This window comes from Balaenoptera physalus (assembly GCF_965194825.1).
Source record: "Balaenoptera physalus genome assembly, chromosome: 2".
Taxonomy (NCBI): Eukaryota; Metazoa; Chordata; class Mammalia; order Artiodactyla; family Balaenopteridae; genus Balaenoptera; species Balaenoptera physalus.
The window spans coordinates 158,247,981-158,264,985 of NC_138883.1; the positions used below are offsets into that span (position 1 = coordinate 158,247,981).

The window sequence follows — 17,005 nt, forward strand, 5'->3', positions numbered from 1 at the left end:
TACTATAGCTATGGTGGTATAGGAGAGAGAGTAAGGACTTCTGCCTGGGGAAATCAGGAAGGGCTTCACAAAGGAGGTGATATTTTTGGATGGCCTTTGAAGGAAAAGTCAGATTGCTCTAGAAGAGGAAAGAAGCAATGACATTCCAGGAGGACGTTTGGTGACTTCTAGCTAGATTTCTTCTCATAACAAGTCTATTCTCGTCAGTTAATAATATTACCCAAATACTGGGTTCACCTCTTGGTGGTTGCTGAGCCAGTAGATACAACCAAGCCAAAGATCAGGAGAAGGAAGGATTTATTATTACTTGCAGCAAGTAAAGAGGACCCCAGCAATCTTTCCCAAGGCAGTGTCTCCTTAACAGCAAAATTGGGGAAGTTTTAAGCTAAGGGTACATGTATGTTCATGAAGGGGCTGGAGTAGAGGAGAATTCAGCATAGAATTGGGGCAAAGGTTGACAGAGTCCAAGCCTTAGTTGATTGAAGTCAGGAGAGTCAACATCATCATTCCATCCTCCACCTGGTGGGGGCCTTAGTCCCTGCAGAACTCAAAGATACATTATTATGTCTATCCCTTGAGGAGGAACTAGAACTCCGCTTTATTACTGCACTGTTGTTTGACTGCCTTTTCTCTGTTCCTGCATTCCTTTGTTTCCTTAAGATCCTTCATTACCAAGACCTGTTCAAGGACAAGCTTTGTAACCAGGCTTAGATCACAAAATGGCTTAGGCCAAAATGGGTTTTCTTATGTCCAGAAAGCCATTGCTGGTTCTCTTTCACCAGGGACCCCCTATCCTATCTGCTTAAAATAATGCCTGTCATCTCTGGAAATGCTGAGACCAAATGTACCCTCAGAGCCTGCTCCCTTAGTGTCCCAATCATAGTGTTCTCAAGGCCCCATGAATGCACTAGGTTTGTGGTCCTGGGCAGACAGAGCCCTGTCATTTAAGGGAGCAGCCACTTTCATTTCTGTAGCCCCTCTAATGCTTTGCTGCAAGGAAAAAATACTTATGCTCACTTCTATCCCAGCAAGCGACAGCAAGGTGGGGAGAGTAACCTCAGTGACCTCAAACAAAACAGTATGTAACACTTGTCATACAGGTTCGGTGTGCAAAAACTTTAAAGCCCATCAAGCATTGCCTTCTTCAGGAGTTAGTCAGTTTCCATTCTTTCCTTCTTAATATCAGTGAGGCTCCTTTTATATCCATCTTCAGTCTAAAATATTTGAATTTACCTGATAATCCAAGAGAGTACTATCAATAGCCAGTCCTGCTGCCTATTAAAGAGAAGGTTTATCCCTGAAACATCCTGTGCATCACGGTCTCCAAAGCGTTGTCCAACTCTTCCTTCTCCAAGAAGCAGAAATAAAGGAAGACCCAACTGGAATTCTTTTAAAAACATCATGAACATTGCTACCCTCCTGACTTTCTGTTTTTGTGAGATATCAATGCATAAGAAAGGCTAAGATTGGATTTCTTTAAAGTAGATTCAATCCACTCTCTAATTTTTGTTTTCTTGTGATTTTTTTAAAAGGAGATTATTTTGTACAGCAGTTTTAGGTTTGTAACAAAATTAAGAGGGAGGTATAGAGAGTTCCCATATAACCCCTGCCCACACACATGCATAGCCTCCCCTATTATCAACCTCACTTGCCAGAAAGGCACATTTTTTGCCAAAGATGAACCTAAATTGACACATCATGATTATGTGTCAGTTTAATCCAAAGTCCGTAGTTTACCTTAGGGTAACTCTTGTTAGTGTTTTATGGGTTCGGGTATAATGATATATATCTGTCATTATACTATCAAATATATTATTTTCACTGCACCCCAAATCCTTTGTGCTCTCCTAATCGTCTTTCCTCCCCCACCACAGTCCCTGCCAACTGATGATCTTTTTGTTGTCTCCGTAATTTGGCCTTTTCCAGAATGTCATATAGTTGGAATCACAGAGTATATAGCCTTTTCAGATTGGCTTCTTTCATTTAGTAATATGCATTTAAGCTTCCTCCATGTCTTTTCATGGCTTGATAGGTGATTTCTTTTTATTGCAAATAATATTTCATTATCTGGATGTACTACAGCTTAGTTATCCATTCACTTACTGAAGGACATCTTGCTTGCTTTCAAGTTTTGGCGATGATGAATAATAAAGCTGCTGTAAACATCCATGTGCAGGTTTTTGTGTGGACATTTTTAGATTCATTTAGGTGAATACTAAGGAGTAGTATTGCTGGATTATAGGGTAAAAGTATGTTTAGTTTCATAAGAAATCAGCAAACTGTCTTCCAAAATGGCTGTACCATTTTGCATTCATACCATCAATAAATAAGAGTTCCTGTTGTTCTACATCCTTGTCGGCATTTGGTGTTGTCAGTGTTCTGCATTTTGACCATTCTAACAGGTATATAGTGATATCTAACTGTTGTTTTAATTTCCATTTCCCAGACAACTATAATGTGGAGCATCTTTTTGTATGCTTATTTGCCATCTGTATATCTTCTTTGGTGAGGTATCTGTTAAGGTCTATGGTCAGTTTTTTTAATTGAGTTGTTTGCTTTCTTATTGTTAAATTTTAAGAGGTTTTTTTTTTGTATATTTTTGATAACAGTCCTTTATGTGTCTTTTGAAAATATTTTCTCCCAGTCTGTGTCTTATTTTCTCATTCTCTTGTTATTGGCTTTCACAGAGCAAAAGTTGTTAATTTTAATGAAGTCCAGCTTATCCACTATTTCTTTTATGGCTCATGTCTTTGGTGTTGTATCTAAAAAAGCATTACCATACCCTAAGTCATTTAGGTTTTCTCCCATGTTATCTTCTAGGAGTTTTATAGCTTTACATTTTTACATTTAGGTCTATGATCCACTTTGAGATAATTTTTGTGAAGAGTGTAAGATCAGTGTCTAAATTCTTTTTTACCTGTGGATGTCCATTTGTTCCAGTACCATTTGTTGAAGAGATCATCTTTGCTCCATTAGATTACCTTTGTTCCTTTGTCAAAGAACAGTTAAGTATATTTATGTGGGTCTATTTCTAGGCTCTCTGTTCTGTTCCACTGATCTATTTGTCTATTCTTTCACCAATACCACGCTTTCTTGGTTACTATAGCTTCATAGTAATCTTGAAGTCAGGTAACATTAGTCTTCCAAATTTGTCCTTCTCCTTCAATACTGTGTTGGCTATTCTGGGTCTTTTGACTCTCCAAGTAAACTTTAGAAACAATTTGTTGCTATCCATAACATAACTTGCTGGTATTTTGATTGAGATTTCTTGTGATTTTTTACAATGACTAAAGCTGTGGTGTTCAGTGCAGTAGCCATGAGTTACAAGTGACTAATGAGCCCTTGAAATATAGCTGGTCCAAATTGATATTTGCTATGAATATAAAATACACACAGGATGTTGAAGACCAAAGATAAAAATAATGAAAACTATATTATTGTTTTTTGTATGGATTATATGTTGAAATGACTATATTTGGTATATGTCGATATAAGAAAACATATTACTAAAATTTATTTTCCCATTGCTTTTTACTTTTTCTTAATGTGGGTACTAGAAAATATAAAATTCCCTATGTGGCTCACATTATACTTATTTTGGATAGCAATGCTTTGGAGAGCCTGGGAATGCCACTGTATTCTGCTCTCTTTACTAATGCTCTTACTAGCTGATTGATTGGAACATCTAGGATAGTTTACAGAAAAATAACTTTAGTCTAGACCTGGATTTCCTGTCAGCATTTCTAATTAACCTGCAAGAGTCCACAGAAGTCTCTTAGTTCAGTTTAAATTATCTTCATTCCATGAAAACATCTTGAACCTGAATCCCTTTACTTAAGTTACTACCTATGGCAGACACTATAGAGTATCTAACTTAACTTGCATTCTCAACTCTTTTCTTCCGTGATGCTTTACACTTTGAAAGTTGTACATATAAAAAACTCTTCTACTCTGTCTCCCCATGGAGCTCAATAGGCCCAAATAATACCATTTTCGACAATAAGACTTGGCTGAAGCCTACTGAGGAAAGGACACTTGCAGCTCCTAAAATCCCTTCCCCCACTTCTTTTTGTCTCCAATGCACATATGTTGCTGACACTTCAGCATCCAACTTGTGCCTGGGAAGGAAAGGCCAAGAGAATGACACAGATCCTGTGTGTCTGTCTTCGTTAAGCTACTAAGTTAATGTCAATGATCACTCAACTTCAGACTTTTTGTAATATGTGAAATAATCTGTTTGTTGTATAAACTTCTGTAAATTAGGTTTCCTGTTACTTGCAGCTGAACATATTCCCAGCTGATGAACCAAAGCCATTATTCCCAGGGTGTCCAGACTTGGAACCTGGGTGCCGTCATTGACTGCCTCCTCTTCACCAAAACCTGAAATCTGTCATCGAGCCCTTTGTTATCTGTCCCATGCACTCCTACCTTTTCAATTTCATTCTCGAAACCATAGTACAACTCCTAGATCCCTATAATTACTGGTGAAATGAATGATGCCAATTTCCTCTTCAAACCTTTTTAAACAATTCTCCAGTCTAATCAGATGAGGGTCCAATGGCCTAACTTGGCAAATAATTCGAAGTCCTCCACAGTCTCTTCATAATTTACCTTTCTAGACTTAACTGTCCTGTTAACATACATAAACATTTTATCCATTCACATTTTATTTCTCCAGCGTCTCCCTAAGTATTTATATTACTCCTTTCACATCCTTAATTATAGCTCCCCCTCTGTCTGGAATACTGTACCTCTCCACGGCACAGTGGAAAGCCAGCCCATCTTTTAAAAGCCAAGTGATATGTTACATTGCTCTGGCCATGCTTTCTGATTCCTCCCCAGTCAAAAGTGATCCCTCCTATCCTGTAGCTCTTTTGGTCACGCACAGATTTTACTAAGGCCCAGGCACCTGTAACAAGCACTGTACTAGGTATTAGGAATTGAATAATGAGTCAGACACAGTCCCTGCCATTGATGTGCCTATAGATGTGTGGAGGAGACAGAAAAAGATAATTTCAGTATATAAAGGTCACTTGGGTCAGCCTTTGAGATGGTGATGCCTTAGGCAAAATGAAGAGTCAGTAACCAAGTGAAGAAGCAGGCAAGGTCATTCCAGACAGAAGAAATAGATAAGAAACACCATGCTGGGTTTAATGAACTATAAGCAATTCGCTGTTGCTAAAGTTTCCTTTCAGTCAATGACCAAACTTTATAGAGATGAAAGGCAATTTGATGGACTAAAATGTCCTCAGATTTGATTTGGTGGCAAACACTTATGTAATACCACAATCCTTTCTATGACTGGGCTATTAGTAATGCTTCAGTTTATTTTTTTTAAAAAGAAAAATAAAACACAAAATGACCAATATATGTAACTTGGTAAAATTGTCAGTCTCTTCTCTTTTTGCACCCTTTCTCTGGATTCTCTACAGAATTCAATCTCTGGTGGGTATTTATTATAAAAAAATAAGGAAAAATATTTATAAAAATATTAACACTCATTTACTAAACTATGCAAGGGTGTAATATCTACATATAATAATGAAGAGATCATATTGTTTAATTCTTTTTTTTTTAAATTTTTATTTATTTATTTAATTTTGGCTGTGTTGGATCTTCGTTTCTGTGCAAGGGCTTTCTCCAGTTGCGGCGAGCAGGGGCCACTCTTCATCGCGGTGCGCGGGCTTCTCACCGTCGTGGCCTTTCCCGTTGCAGAGCACAGGCTCCAGACGCGCAGGCTCAGTAGTTGTGGCTCACGGGCCTAGCCGCTCCGCGGCATGTGGGATCCTCCCGGACCGGGGCACGAACCCGTGTCCCCTGCATTGGCAGGCGGACTCCCAACCACTGCGCCACCAGGGAAGCCCCATATTGTTAATTCTTACACTGTCACGTGAACTTGTTCTGGAGAAAAGAGTTGATTCATTAAGGTATTACTAACAGCTGTAACAGATCAAATCTAAAATTTCTGTCGCTTAGCACAATAAAAGTCTGTTTCTAGTGTACTTATCAAACCAATGCGAGCCTTTCTACTTGAACAGTTCTCTTCCGAGGAGTTATTTGGAGATCCCTCTCACTCTATCTTAAGGCTCCTTTTTCAATACATGGTTCCTAGGTTCGCCTTTTCACTATTCTAGCTGCGTGGGAAAAGAAAAGGTAAAATCTTGTGTAGGTGGTCACTTCTTCACACTACATTGTTTCTGCTCACATTGCCTGAGCTGGAATTTCCAAAGTATAAGGGAAGTTTGGGAATATGGTTGCATTTGCATCTTAGAAACATAGAAAGTGATCAGTAAACAGGCTGGGCCATATGAGACAATTAATGGGTAAATTAATTTATCCCAGTGGATGTGTGATGACTTTGTGCTAAAAATTTAAGGGGCTAATATATTTTATTAGAAGGACAAAACTGCCTATTCTATCCCTTTTATCCTTTAAAGGCATTTAATTTTATTCATGGATTGATTCACTCCCTTGTTAATTTCAACAAACATCCACTAAGCACTTAACATAAGCTAGGCATAATATTAGGAGTGATTGCAAAGTGACACAAATCAGAGATATTGATATGCAATAATTTGTCTCTCCATCTGGTAGCGTGCTTGTCCCAAAATAGGTGCTCTCTAAGCATTTGTTAAAATAATTATTCAATAAATGATCAATACAACATTGCAAAATACACTGTTAGAGGGCTGGAATAAATACCACAAAGGTGATGGAGCTAACAATATTTTACATTATATTGGGCTATCTGAATTCCAAAAAGCTGCCCTGGGTGTATTTTGGCTATTTGTTGGAGAGAGAAAAACCTCATATACTGATTTGCTTCCACTGTTCATTAATTCCTTAGCTAAATACTACAACACCTAGAACAGTGCCAGATACCAAAGGAACACTCAATTATATGCTGCTTAATGAGGGTGATGACAATAAAAGTTACAAATCTGGAAAATGAATAGCAATGCAATGATTCCATTTTAACAAGCTGGATGGTTCTTCAAAATTGCTACATTTAGGAATTGGGACTTTTTCTTCTTTTTTTTTCACTTTTTTTTTCCTTTTTATTTTAAAGGAATAAGACTTATTGCCATCTAGTATGACATTTATAATTCTTTTATTGATAATAGATTCTTTCTGGAAGCCACATGGGTGTTAGCAAGATAACCATAAAGAAAAAAATCTATAAATTTGTGGCAAGGGAGTTTTAGATCAGTCAGTTTGTCAGCTTACAACATTTTTAGAGGTAGGGAATATTGTAAGATTAATGAATCGGCAAGAAATATATTTTATAAGTATGGCACAATAAATGTATGCTTTGTATATCATTTATATCCAAATGATATAAATATAGAATAATAACAAATAACAATGTAAATGAGATAGTTGATAGGTTGTCTCTAGCCTCATAAACAAGATAGATATTTCCGTCCATGCTAAGAGTACAGAAAACTGAAAGCTAAAAGGGAGGCAGGCAGCGGTACCTAGGGTATTGGTTCCTGCCAGGGAACAAAGCCTAAGAGTGCTCATACAAGAAAGGCTGAGAAGATGAATACCTACATTTAAAGCCAGGGATTGGAGAAATTGGTCCTTAACAATATACAGGAAAGACTGGAACAACTACACTGCATGGGTCCATGACTTCATAGGAAACTCAGGGCCTAGGAAGGCCAGAAGACAAAGATGAATTCTGATGCCAAGGAGGTGGGGCAGAATAACATCTACTTTATGAAGAGGTGTTTAAATATTCCAAGATCATTGCAGAGAAGGATCCCTAAACCTCATTCCTGCCTGGGGGCTACAAGCAATCAGGTGGAAGAAATACCTAAAACTTTAGATAAGAAAGGGCATAGTGAGAAAGAAACAGGCAAATAAAATTAAAAACATAATTTTTTTCCATTTAAAATAAATCTTTAAGCCAAAATTTCAAATACATAAAAAGAAAAAATACTAAGCTGAAACACCACAGAATTAATTATAGGTACAGACTTAATTTCAGATACAGTATTTTATTTAAAGAATTTGGAAAAACTTTCAAATTAAATAGAATTTTAATGCTCAAAGTAGTAAATGAAACTCACAGTGGATGTGAGTGAGGAATTAGGAATATTTTATAATTATAAGGTACCTGCACCACTTGTAAATCAGTAGAGTGTTATCTGAAAGTGGACTTGGATTAGCTGTAAATGTATATTGCAAATTCTAGGACAGCCACTTAAAAAAGTTAAAAAAGAAGAGAAAATGGAAGCATATGAAATGTTCAATTAAAATCACAAAGGCAAAAAAAGTGTGCAAGACAAAAATAAAAACAAAAAACAAGGGCAAAAAGTAGAAAATAATGACAAGTATGGTAGATATTTATCTAATTATATCAGTAATTACTTTGAACGTCATTGGTCTGAAAATACCAGTTAAAAGACAGAGATTGTCAGAGTGGGTCAAAAATAAGACCCAACAATATGCTGTCTATAAGAAATCCACTTGAAATATAAAGATACATATAGGTTAAAAATACACGGATGGAATAAGATATATCATGCTAACAGTAATCAAAAGAAAGCAGAAAGCAGGAGGGCTTCCCTGGTGGCGCAGTGGTTGAGAACCTGCCTGCCAATGCAGGGGACACGGTTTCGAGCCCTGGTCTGGGAAGATCCCACATGCCATGGAGCAACTGGGCCCGTGAGCCACAATTACTGAGCCTGCGTGTCTGGAGCCTGTGCTCCGCAACAAGAGAGGCCGCGATGGTGAGAGGCCCGCGCACCGCGATGAAGAGTGGTCCCCACTTGCCGCAACTAGAGGAGGCCCTCGCACAGAAACGAAGACTCAACACAGTCATAAATAAATAAATAAAAGAACGTGAATTTCTTTAAAAAAAAAAAAAGCAAACTGGGCTATTCATTTAAAAAAAAAAAAAAGAAAGCAGGAGTAGCTGCTTTAGACTTCAGAGCAAAGTAAGTTCTCGAGGATAAAGAGAAGAATTACATATTGATAAAGGAGTCAATTCTCCAAGAGAATATAACAGTCCTTAATGTGTTATGTACCTAAAAACAGAGCATCAAATTACCTGAGGTAGAAACTGATTGAAGTGCAAGGAGAAATAGGTGAATCTACTATTGTAGTTGGAGACTTCAACATCTCTCTATCAGAAATGGGTGGATCCAGCAGGCAGAAAATCAGTATGGACACAGTAGAACTCAAAGCACCATCAATTAACTGGATACAATGGACATCTATCAACAACTTCATCCAACAACAGCTGAATACACATATTTCTCCAGCTTGGAGCATTCACCACAGTAGACCACATTTGGGACCATAAAACACACCTTAATAAATTTAGAAGAACAGAAATTATGCAGTGTCTGTTCTAACACCACAGTGGAATTAAAGCAGAAATCAATAACAGTAAGATAGTTGGAAAATCCCCCAAGTACTTGGAGATTAAACAATACATTTCCAAGTAATGCACAAGTCAAAAAGAAATTTTTAAAATAACTTGAACTAAATGAAATTGAAAATAGAATGTAAAAATTTAGAGGGAAATATAGCATGGAATGTATATATTAAAAAAGAAGAAAGATCTAAAATCATGTATGCTTTCACCTTAGGACACTGGAAAAAAGAAAATAAATCTAAAATAAGCAGAAGAAAAGAAATAAAAATTAGAGTCAAAATCAATGAAATCAATAGAGAAAATCAACAAAATGAAAAGCTGGCTCTTGAAAAGATCAGTAAAATCAATAAGCTTTTAGCCAAGCAAACGAAGGAAAATATGAATTGATGCAAATTACTCATATCAGAAATGAAGGAAAGGACATACTACAAATCCCACAGAAATCAAAAGGATAAAAAAGGAGTATTATGAACAACTCCATGCCCACTAAGTTGATCACCTAGATGAAATGGACCAATTCCTTAAAAGACACAATCTGCTAAAAATCACACAAGAAGAAATAGACAATCCAAATAGGCCCATAACTATTAAATAAATCTCATTAATAATAACCTTCCAGAGCAGACACCATTTAGGCCCAGATGGGTCCACTGGTGAATTCTACCAGACATTTAAGGAAGAAATTATACCAATTCTGCAATCTCTTCTAAAAGAAGCAGAGAAAACACTTCCTAACTCACTCTATGAGGCCAGCATTACCCTATTACTGAAGTAAGACATTGTTGAGTCGTGGAATATTTTCATGATTTGCCCAATGTCACATAAATGATAAGTGATATAGTCAGAATTTGAACTTGGATCCATCCAGTTTCAAATACCATGTTCTTCTGTGGATTCTCAGCTACATCACAGTCAGATTGAAGATCACCAGGAATTCTTTTTTCTTATAGCACTTTGCCTTTCTTACTATGGGGCCAGTGAGCGCATGAGCCTAATCATTCTTTTACTTCTCTTGATCTGGTGTTTGACAGGGACTTGAAAACCTGACTCTGGGAATTTGTATTTCTTTTCTCACTTTCTGTTTTCTTTCTCTGATCTATCAAACTCATCCCCAAGTTTGCATTTAAAAATTATTATTTTTAAAAAATTTTAATTGTGACAAGCCTGATGTTGATGCTAATTAATTCAGGGTGAATTTTTTTTTTCCAGTTAGAATAGTATTTGCAATTTGCAAGATGACTAGCCAGAATTGAGTATATTCTGTGGCCATTCAATAATGTTTTGTTCTATGCAAGTGGAATTTTATTCTATTATAATATATTCAGGTTCAAGTAGGGAATTAAACCTTTCCCCTTATTTGGAAATAAATGCTATTGAAAACTGAGAATTTGGCATAAATATAACACTATTCTGAGAAATCTATATGTATGGTAGTTCCTAAATTCAGTTAATAAATGCAAAACATAGGGAGAAAGGTAAATTATTCTATTTGGCACCTTTGCTAGTATATACTAGAGTCAGTTTCAACATGACTCTTTTTCTCCTGGAGAAACATTTTTCTTAGGTTATTATCATTTTTAAATTCAGTGTCTTTTTAAAAGTGCAACCAAGTTCACAATGGAATACACAGGTGTCTTATAGCTCTAATTAAAATACAAAAGAATCTTCAATTTTTTCCTCCTTCTTTTGCAGAAACACTTATTCAATATTATCCAATAATAACCTATATGTCTCATCTCATTTCGACTTCCTCCTTTATAATCTTTTGCAATGATAATAAAGTAATATAACTCAATAGCACAAACTTCATCAGAACACACATTTATTGATAAGATTTTACTTTCCTGTGACTCTGCTCAAGACATAATCATCAAAAACCTGTTGACAATGTGTACCTGTTACAATTACCAGAATGGCTTAAAAAGAAAATTGAAAATACCAAGTACTGGAAAAAATGCAAAGCAAGTGGACTTCTCATAGATTGTTGGTAGAAATGCAAAAAGGTGCAACCACTCTGGGAAACAGTTTGGAAGTTTCTTATAAAGTTAAACATACACCCTACTATGGTCCAGCAATTCCACTGCTAGATATTTACCCAAGAGAAATAAAACAGATGTCCACACAAAAACATGCATGCAAACACCTAGAGTGGCTTTATTCGTAATTGCCCCAAACTAGAAGCAATCAAAATGTTCATGAGCTGGTAAATAGAATATGCATATAATGAAATACTATTCAGTAAGAATGAATTGACTACCTCTACTTTCAATAACGGGAATACATCTCAAATGCATCATGTTAAGATAAAGAAACTAAATTCAAAAAGTTGTATAAATACTGTATGATTTCATTTATATGACATTCTGGAAAAAACAAACCTAAAGGAACAGAAAGCAAACTAGAGATTTCCTGGGGCTGGGCCTGGGGGGAAGAGATTAAATACAAAGAAAGAGGTAGAACTTTTTGGGATGGTGGAAATGCTCTTGTGGTGATGGTGGTCATATGATTGTATGTTTATCAAAATTCATAAAATTTACACAAAAAGGGTGAATTTTATTATATATCCATTATATCTCAAAAAACCTGAAAAGGAGGAGGAGAAGGAGGGGGAGGAGGGGTCAGAGAAGAAGGAGGAGAGGACAGGAAGGAAAATGAAGGATGGAGCTATCTGAGGGAGTTTTCTGGGCACAAAGCATTCAGGGTCCAGAAATCCATGATGATCAGGCCCAGGTCTTGTGCAAATTCAGCCTTTTTTTTCTGTGGGAGAGGATTCCTCCCCTTGCATACAACCCCTCCAGTCTTCTCACTCCGTTCTGATCCTTTATATGGAGCCCAGCTTCCGCCACACACAGGAAATCTAAAACAAAACAAAACAGATGGCAAAATAAAACAACAACAAAACCATCACATCACCAAGATGTGATGGCCTGGCTGAACCTGAAACCAATGAGTTTGTCTTGCAAACGTAGACAGTTCCTAATACAAAAGGGAAGTTGGTGTGGTAGAAAGAGGGTGTTAAAATAAAAAGGAACTAAACAATTTACTCTACAAATTCTCCTTGATTTCCAGATTTTTCTCTTTGAATTAATTTTATTTCTGAGGTTAAAAAATATATCTATATCTGTATATAGATATATAGATAAAATAGGTTACTTTTTTTTTTTGTAAATTCAGATCACAGTTTTAAAAGCACAGTCCAAAACACATACAAAATAATTTAAAGGAATGCACAATTCATTGTTTTTTCTTGAATGATATTAAGGAGTTCCAAGTTCTAACCCCTAGCAATATTTCTCTCATCCCCACCCCCCTTACCCCCACATACCATGGACCCTCTGACTCACCAGGTCCTCACAGTATTCTTTCCCATTCACCACTGCCTACTTTGCAGTGGCAAGGCATGGTGACAAAAATACTCTCCTCCCACCATGCCTTGCCAGAGTCCTGACTGTGGCTCCTTAGAGACTGTTCCTCTTTTCGTGTCTTTGTTTTTCTTCTGAGAATTCTTCCTGGGTGTCTTTAGTTCATTTTACCACTTCCCATTGCAATTCTGCATATTCTGAGGAGACTGGATTTCCCAGAGTTTATGGAGTATAGAAAATGAAGCCGCTTCCTGGGAAGCCAACTTTCAAAATGAAGTTCTTATAGAAGAAACACAATATGACAATCAAAAAGCAATTTTTGATTAACTTACTGAATTTCATTTACTCTAAGACACACATTTTCCCACACTTTTACATCTCTTAATTAATAGTATGTCTTAGTTTAAAGGGCAGCATTTACTTTTCTTAGTGACATAAAATGTTATATCTTTTAATCAGGGACCACAGATTTGATAAAATTCCATAAATGCCTTAATCGTGTTTTTTAAACACTCAGAAAATACTGTATAACCTAGAGCAAGCACCCTGGAATCTCTCTTCATATACTTCAGCTCTCTCTTCTAACTCACTGAAATCCTCCCTTGCCAGCCTATTCAATATGTCATTTCTCCCCAAATGCTTTCTTTATTGTATATAAAGAAATGTTTCTTAATTCTGTGGGACACAAGCCCAAAGAACATTAACTGGTGAGGTAGGAGAAGAAACTAAGGAATCAGAGTTCAGTTTGGATGAGCGGAGCTTAAGCTTCTAGACTTCATATTAGCAATTTTTACTCTATCATGTTTATTAGGAGAAGCCTTATGAAGCAGGACATTTAATATCTCTATACTTGTTTTTTGACTTATAAAATACTAACATAATTCACAAAGTTTATCATAATAACATCACTGATTCATTTCTCTGAATTCCTGAAATAAAGTGCCTCTATCACGACAATGGACAATTGTCTTTATTCATAAATCCATCGACAGACACTTAGCTTGTTTCCATATCTCGGTTATTGTGAATGGTGCTGCTGTGAACATGGGAGTGCAAATATCTCTTCAAGATAATGATTTCATTTCCTTTGGATATAGATCGAGAAATGGGATTGCTGGATCATATGGTAGCACTATTTTTAATTTCTTGAGGAATCTCCATACTGTTTTCCACTGTGGCTATACCAATTTACAATCCCACCAACAATGCAAAAGGGTTCCCTTTTCTCCACATTGTCATCAGCATTTGTTATCTCTTCTCTTTTTTATAATAGCCATCCTAACAGGTGTGAGGTGATCTCACTGGGGTTTTGATTTGCATTTTCCAGATGACTAGTGATATTGAGCATGTTTTCAAGTACCTGTTGGTCATTTGTACATCTTCTTTAGAAAAATATCTATTCAGGCCTTTGCCCATTTTTAAACTGGGCACCACTGAATATAATTTAACCTTAAAAAAACAGAAGAAATCGTGTAATTTGCAACAACATGGATGAACCTGGAGGATATTGGAGTATATGCTAATTGAAATAAGCCAGACAGAGAAAGACAAATAATCCATGTTAGCACTTACATATGGAATTGAAAAACATAAGTTAAAAAGTTGAACTCATATCAACTGTAGTTGATAATACTGTATTGTATAATTGAAATTTACTAAGAGTGTAGAACTCAAATATTCTCACCCCAAAAAAGTAAATATGGGAGGTGATAGATGTGTTAATTAACTCCTGTGGAAGGAATCCTTTCACAGTGTATACATATATCAAATCATCACATGTACACTTTAAATGTCTTACAATTTTATTTGTCAATAATACCTCAATAAATCTGGAAAAAAAGACAGTGTACTATTTGCTTGTGCATAATATTGAGACAGATAGCATTACTTTGGTTATATATATCATCAGGGGTAGGGAGCGTCAGGGTATTTCCTTGGAATTAAAACCTTCCTCCGAAGCTAGACTCAACTTTACGTTTTGACATGAAAGCCATGATTGCACTAAGAAAAATATCAGCCTTTGGTCTTAGTTTTTGGCAAGTGTCTACTCTTTTCTAATGGAAAACGTAAAGGAATGTATACCAATGTAAGTCTCAGAGAATAACTGGGTCAAAGAACACATTTATCACAGATTCATAACAAATTACTTATATCCTTTTTTATCCCATCAGGTTTTGTGACTTCACCTCTGGGGAATTGTAATTTATGCCTAAGAGGTAAGAATAATGGTTTTATTTTCATGGGTTCATTTCCTTCCTTTTAAAATAAAGAAATTATAGTACTAAGGTGAGATTTGCTACTTCAGCATGACTGCCATTATGATAAGTAAGAACACACATATTTGCTCACTTTGTTGGTGAAAAACATTCAGTGGCATTAATACTAAGGTAGACTAACGTGGCCATTTGTTTAGTTGTATATTCATGGACACATCTTCCAAGAGGCCTTACACATTATTTCCTATGTTCAAAAACAATCCCAAGTACTAAGAAATGGTCTTTCCCTTCTCATATATTCTCTTTTCTCACCTAGTGTGTCTCTCTAGAATCTTAGCTGTATATATTAAAATTGGAGTGATAATTGATAATTACATTAAGTGGTTATCTCCCCAGTTAAGCATCACTTAAGGAGCTAATGTTGCTGTCAGATAGTTTTAGATTTAATGCTGTCAGTGTTTCAGCACCTTATCCTGAAAATTTTACTGAAAACGCTAGAGCTGGGGACATTTGAACTTACCAATATGTATGATGATGTCACTAGATAGGCCACAGTTTTGATGAATAGAAGTGTTCCTGTTCCTTCTGTAAATTCTACGTTTTTTTTCCTCTGTATACTAGAACTCTGTTACTGTATGTATTCTAGAGTTTTATCAGATCTATTTTTCTAGTTTTTAAAAATATTTTAAGTCTGCTATATAACTATCCACTGAGGTTTTAATTTTATTGACTAAAATTTTCATTTCTTTTTGTCTGTGTGTTCTTTTCTGAAGTAATTTTGGTCTTTTGAAGTAATTCGCTCCTTTTGATAAGTGCCTTGTTTTTTCTCATATTGTAATGTTTCATGTCTTTGCCATTTAACATGTTTATTTATAATCTTCATATTTAAAATCCTTATCTAATGGTTGTGTATACGAAGTTCTTGGGGTATACATGTTGTTTCTTATGTGAGATCAGTTTTAGCTAACTATGAGGTTTTGATTAAATGTGTTTCCCTTATAAAAAGTTTTTATTGACTTCTACAAATTAATTCAGAGGTCTTGTCAGGCTGGGATCACTTTTTAATGTTAATTTCCAGCCCAAGGTTTCGTATAACTTTTAGGTAGCACACATTGGAAACCCCAACTTTGTGATAGTAGGTCTAAGACCACACATTCTCCACATAGACTATATTATTTCAAGCAAGAGAGCAGACCAAGAGAGTCAAGTTTCATTTTTGTCTTTATCTGCTGGACTGATGGACAGCTTTTCTAGTCTATCTCTTTATTGAGGTTGTAGCCATCAAAACCCTACCTTTTTGTGGTGGGTCTAAATGTCAACTTTACCTTACCTGGGACCAAGTACAGTCGTCCGTGGGTGTCTGTGGGGGATTGGTTCCAGGACCTGCCCCGAATATCAAAATCTGTGGATGTTCCAGAACTACAGTAGGCCCTCCATATCCATGGTCCCACATCCACAGGTTCAATTAACCTCAGATTATGTAGTACTGTCATTATTTATTGAAAAAAATCCATGTGTAAGTGGACGTGTACAATTCAAACCTGTGGGTCAGTTATTCAAGAATCAAACTGTACTCATCTCTGTTCCCCATGGCCATTAAAATTGTAACTCATTGGTTATCAAGACCTGGATATCTTCCTATGAAAACCTCTTTGTCAACCCATTTTGCTATTCTTCTTTTAATTTTTCTTTTTACCTTAGAAGATTCCCCTTAATTCCACAGGAGCTTAACTATGAATCTTAATGAATGTTTGTTATATTCATTCAGAATTTCTCTTTGCTCTGTAATTGGAGTTTTTTTTCAGTTTATATAGTAAATCACATTGTCATGAACAAAAAGATATTCTTTATTAGGAATACTCTGATATCATTCTTATATATTAAGCGTCTCATAGCCTGATGTCATTAGTCATCTCATCTCCTAAAACATCATTCTTTGTGGCTCCAAGAAGTATGTACATCATTAGTCTATGTGGATGAATTTTTTTTTTCCCTTTTTATCCTTAGTTAAACCCTGGTCCATAAAAAAAGGAGCATCC

General features: G+C 36.0%; 1 long non-coding RNA gene across 2 annotated transcripts in view; it reads left to right on the forward strand.

The window, feature by feature from the left end:
- LOC309655042 overlaps positions 1-17,005 on the forward strand; it is a 305,351-nt gene that overhangs the window by 119,454 nt on the left and 168,892 nt on the right. For both annotated transcript variants that reach the window (XR_014260572.1, XR_014260573.1), the window contains exon 2: positions 14,922-14,966. This is a non-coding gene — a long non-coding RNA (uncharacterized lncRNA). The remainder of the gene's footprint in view (positions 1-14,921; positions 14,967-17,005) is intronic.